Raw genomic sequence first — 5781 nt, forward strand, 5'->3', positions numbered from 1 at the left:
CTCCCGGCCGGATCCCGCTCCTTGGCGGGGGGGGCTAGATCTGAGCTACGACCGAGGGGCGATTCGATACCAGCTCCCAAATACCTGCGTGGGGAGGAAGGGGAGGCTGCAGGGCAGGACGGGGCGTTTCTCTAGGGGACAGGACGAGGAGCAACGGCTTCAGCTGGCAGCAGGGGGAACAGGTGGGAGAGCAGGAGGAGGAACTTCCCGCGGGGCGGGCGCTGCCATCGCCACCCCGCGCGGGAGCCCCCACGAGCTGGCTGCGCGGGGACAGCCGGGTCCCGCCGGGAGCAGGGGCTGGAGCCGAGGCCGCGGGAGTCCCTCCCGTCCTTCCAGCCCTGCGCTCCTGGGATCCAAGTTACCCCACCTTATACCCGGCACTGCTATAGAGCAGGAGGAGGAACTTCCCGCGGGGCGGGCGCTGCCATCGCCACCCCGCGCGGGAGCCCCCACGAGCTGGCTGCGCGGGGACAGCCGGGTCCCGCCGGGAGCAGGGGCTGGAGCCGAGGCCGCGGGAGTCCCTCCCGTCCTTCCAGCCCTGCGCTCCTGGGATCCAAGTTACCCCACCTTATACCCGGCACTGCTATGTCTGGGATAGTTATTCTTTATACATATGTACATTACACACACACACACACACGTGCATGCACACACACACATATACGTGTGTATACACGTATATATACAGACGTGCATCTATATATACACGCACATGCACACATACATATATTCATATACATATACATATATACACGTGTACACACACATACACACACACATGTGCATATATATACATATACACATCTATACACACACATATACAAACATGCATATATATATATACACACACGCGCGCATGCACATACACACACATGCACATACACCCCCCCATATACACATACACACGCATATACACGCCCCCCCATATACACCCCCACACTATAATCCAAGCTGCTTGGTGATACGTGTTCACCCCAGAGACCAACAGCAGCCAAGCAGAGACCACCCTGCAGCCAAGGTGCCACAGTGGGCTGGAGGGAAGGAAATAAGGGAAAGGGAACTCTGCATTTCCTACCTGGTGACAGATACTGTTAGAGTCAGACTTGAAGACTGCTGCTTCTAGGCCAGTGGGTCTGGTCTTTTTAGACTCAAGGCACCGCACCATAGATTCAAGATGCCATGCCATAGACTCAAGGCAGCCCTCCATAGACAAAAGGCACTGCACCTTAGACTTAAAACACTGTACTGTAGAGTAGGCTCAAGACACTTTGGTGAATTGAGAGGCACTTTTCAAACAGTAACTTATTTATTACAGGGAGTATCTCCTTGTAGAGGGGAAAGGCAATAGGGGTGGGGAAACTACCAGGCCAGGACTAGCGTCTGCATAGTGGGATCTAGAATTTTGAAAAGCAGGGTGCATGCGGTGAGGTGCATCATCACACATTACTCAACATATATTTTTCTCCAGGTAAAAAGAAACTAGAAGCTTTACAAATATGCTAGGGGCCCAGGCCTAGATTATTCAGTTTTAGATCAAAGCAAAAACAAATATAACATCTTTGGAATGAGTTAAAAAGAGTCTGCAGGGGTGTGAAATAGGAGCTTCATTACCAGGAGCAGCAAACAAACAGCAGAATTACAGAAGAAAGGCTACCTTGATTAGTGGAGCATCAAGATCCTGACAAAGGAGAGAGGGTCATTAACACCTGTGGAATGAAGGGGTTAGAAGGGATCAGGTAGGTTATAATGAGTCATAAAGTCAAGTAACTCCCTCAGCACTGTCTGACTTGAAATGCTGCTGTCACTGCCAGGAGGTTGGTTTTAAGCTTTGGGGGAATTAGGAATCGAAGTGGGAGGTGTGTGCATGTGTACCAGTGCACCTCTCCTGGATCTGCCCCTGAGTGTGAGCCTGCACTTACCTCCTCACATCTGGTTTATCTCCTCACATCTCGCGGCACTCTTCAAAGGGTCCTGAGGCAACCCTAGGGTGTCCTGGCACCCTGGTTGAAAATCACTGTTTTAGAAAGTGGCGGCCATCCAGTGTTCTGGGAACTGCCAAGTAAACTTTATTGGCTAACAGGTACTGGGATTGACGTAAAACTTCCTTCAGTACATTGCCAGACTAGAGTGGCTGCAAAGTGTTGGCCAGAGATTTGGACACCAGCAAACACAGTTCAGGTTACTGAGTTCACTAAAGTTTGGTCCATGGTGGGATCATGATGAAGCTCAAACCAGTAAAAACTGATGAAATTAGACATTGAGCTGCTGAGAAATTTGGTTTGCTTCTACCTTAGGACGGAACCAATGAAGCTACAAGACCTCCCCCCGCTTCCCTCCCCCAAAATAACCCTCCCAAAACAACCCCTCCCCCCCAGATTTCCCTCCACACCACCCAACCAAAAGTGACCCTCCCTCCCCTGCAAGTTAATACTAAAATCAGGGCATGCTAATTGCTAGTTTTATTCTAGGAAGAGTATTTTTGCAGGAGCGTGTATAGAAACACAGACTTCAGCAAACCAGGTTAAAAATGTATCAAAGTGCCAAGCAAGTGCTTTCCAGGGGCTTTTGACCCTTGAATGCATTATATATAGAATCTCTCCCTTTTTAAAATTTGAAATGTTATTAAATTTTAAAGCAGGTTAAAATGACATGCACAGGAATTAAAGTATCCGTACATACATTCATTATCAGAGATGTAGAAAGATTCAAAATTAGTTATGTTAGTCTTGCCAGATTACACTGGATTGAACAGTTCCTCTGACTATTAGAGAGACCGAGAGCTGAAGAGGAGTTTGGCAAGGTACAGAAGCATGAATAGATTCTTAACTGGAGTGCCTTCCCTTTGGCCAGGAGATAGATGGTCCTTGTGACCCTGGACCATACATATATATATATACCAGTGCAAAGTAAGCGTAATGTAACACTGTCAATCACAATCCCCTGGTGTAAAGGATTTTGTATGGTACGTATTAAGAGAGAATCTTATTGTCATATTCAGAGTTTGTGGTTAGCATGAGAGGATGTTTCCTTGTTTTATTCCGTTTCTACCTCTCCTAGAGCCCTGCTATAAGGGACCCCAAAAAAGGAGTGTGGAAGACATTGGCTCTTCAAAAACAAAGGAAAATTGACTGGTTTCTTTCTCGAGTTCATTGTTTCAAGGCATGTGCTTCGCTTGTTCATAACACAGTCAGCAAGCAGCATGGCTGGGACTGCATGGCTCCATTTTTGTCAGTGCACTGGGTAAGGCCTTTTCAGGTCATGCCATTCACAACCTTTTAGAGTGACTCCAGAAACTTATCATCCTCCTAGCCTCACATTAGCACATAATCCTATGTTACATACACAACACTATCTTCTTAAATGTCAGATCTTCAGCAGGCTTCTCAGGCTGCAGGGAATTAGGACTCTGGGTTCCTTCACCCAAGGGTATATTCTTTGCATACTGTCTTCTATCCACAGTCCTTTCTGGGCGTGTGGATACAGGGAGCCCCTAATGAAATCCTTACTCTGTGGTGTCTTGGATCCTCTGTATGGAGTTCCTATGTCCTTCCCCATTTGCATTCAGGACCATCTGCACTCACTGAAAGGAAGGAGGAAGGGCAGAGATTTAATTTCATGACACATCTATACAACTTTATTACTTGAAGTTCTCCAACCTTTCCTCTTCCATTACTGTATGGAAGATATTTTCTAGCTTTTTCAACGGTTGAAATTCAACCTATTACCTGTAGAGTTAACTATATCACAAAAGCCCGAGTCGTGACTAACAGTCTTATTGGCACTTCCATCACAGAGATCAAGAAAAGAACAGGTACAGAGACTGAATTATCCTTTCATTTTCAAAGATGTTATTCTTGATTAGGTTTGAGATGGTATGAATTAGCTTGCACAATCTCTTCCCACAATGCAAGGTGGCTGAACTGTGGCTGAACTGAAGGCTTCACTTTAAGGACAGTGTAACTAGCAATTTTCACAAATACAAAATTTACTTGGCAAAACAAAGAGTTGCTCTATGCTGCATACATCTGATTTCTTTGATCTGCAGATCAAATTGTTTCCATAAGCTTCTAGACTGGAGCAAAGATGAGAATTACACAATAATCAGAAAGAAAGTTTGGGGATCATAAGAGAAAGCCTCTCTGCCACTACTATTACTGCTTCTACAGTTCCTTCAGGAACATTAACCCAAGGCTCAGTTAGAGTTATAAGATTTTCTTGTTGCTTCTATCGTTCATGCAGCAACATGATGTTCTTATAAAAGTATACATAAAAAGTACAAAAATAGTGTTGGTGCCAACTCCACTTTAGGGAAACAGTTGATGCAGTTGAGCCTTAGAGTGCCTCTTCTTTCTCTGCTGAACAAAACATTAAAATGCCTGTCATTTAATTTAAAATGCATGTCATTTTTAGAGACAGTTTGAATGGAGAATCTTGGATGGTGTCATGGGTAGAAAGCCACTGCACATTGAGATGAGATACATTCAAGTAGTAAAGTTCAGGTCCAGATTCCCCACGTTTAGGAGTGCTTGTATTTGGGATTTGATAGGGATAGGGTTAAACCACAAAGGGGGCAAGGGACTGGAATTACCTCACAAGTATGATACTTTATACATAGCTAATTCCAGCTAAAGTGATCTCGTAGAAGGTTTCAAGCTCATAAAACCAGATACTGATACTTTCTGTGCACAACCCCATTAATTTCTGTGGGAATATTTAAGGAGTCAAGTACTATTCAGCATGGACAAGTGTGGCAGATCTGGCCAAGAGGGTTTCTGAGATAAGAATGAAGGGGTGAGAGAATGGAGTGGGAATAGACTGGGCATGAAAGTAGAGTAAGCTGTCGAATAACGTTATTAATTGAACTCAACTCCTGTGTGCTTGTGGGAACACTGGTAACCTCCCAAAACACCAGTGAAATATGTGACAGCTGAACATTATGTCTGTGTCATAAAGGTTCTTGTTGAAGGCTCTGTGAAGATTAGACCAAGTGTTTTTTCTGTCATTTGTTCAGATATTAAGCTATATGTTGTTGTTAGAGCCTAATTAAAGTCAAAGATGTAGTGAGGCCTTGTATGTAGTATGAGGCCTAATAAATTTAGCAAAGCCTTGTAGAAGTGGTAGTAGGCCCTGTAGCGTAGTAAAAATTAACCTTATCAAAAGAATGCAAGGCTTGTACTGCTATTGGTCAGTCCTAAAGAAAGTTTGCAGTGGGAGAATCTGGATGGCTGTAAGTTATCAGCCTAGCTCAGAAGTTATAAATTGGCTGGCACATCTGGAAATCATTTAGAAGGAAGATGCAGCTTTGTAAAAGAAGCTCCTGATTTAAGATTAGCTGCTGGCCTGGATTCAGTGGGCCCGTGGATCTTGAGGAGCCCAAGGACTGAATACCAGGGTCCTTCCCAGTAACCCTTGGTAACCCTTGGACAGCGCTGATCGAGCTTTGCAGAAGAGAAACTTGTTGTACATCAGGCATCAGAGGGGACTGCCAATAAATTGCCAACGCAAATTATTATTGTTTGTCCTTGTTTTGTTATTTACACATAGTTGTGTGTTTGTTAAGTCAATAAACCTTTCTTACCTTTCTACCCCCGACCACACTCTCAATACTGAACCCTCCGCAGGCGGCTGGGACAAAATACACAGCTGAAAAAGAGATTACATTTGAAAGTAAAATAACAGAATTAAGAAAAGTAGTTTTCCAGGTTCTCACACGTAGCTAGAGATTTCCTCATTTAAAAAATAGTTACAACTGTGCACAGATCTTTATCGGAAGGAATGAAC

The 5781-nt window shown here is 44.8% G+C and overlaps 1 protein-coding gene across 1 annotated transcript in view; it reads right to left on the bottom strand.

Annotated features, from left to right (window-relative positions):
* AQP4 (aquaporin 4) overlaps window positions 1-168 on the bottom strand; it is a 13097-nt gene extending 12929 nt beyond the window's left edge. The window contains exon 1 of the mRNA XM_006016396.3: window positions 85-168. The gene's annotated coding sequence lies outside the window, so the exon portion shown is untranslated. The remainder of the gene's footprint in view (window positions 1-84) is intronic.
* Between the last annotated feature and the right edge of the window lie 5613 nt (window positions 169-5781).

This window comes from Alligator sinensis, unplaced genomic scaffold (assembly GCF_000455745.1).
Source record: "Alligator sinensis unplaced genomic scaffold, ASM45574v1 scaffold117_1, whole genome shotgun sequence".
In the NCBI taxonomy this organism is placed as follows: domain Eukaryota; kingdom Metazoa; phylum Chordata; order Crocodylia; family Alligatoridae; genus Alligator; species Alligator sinensis.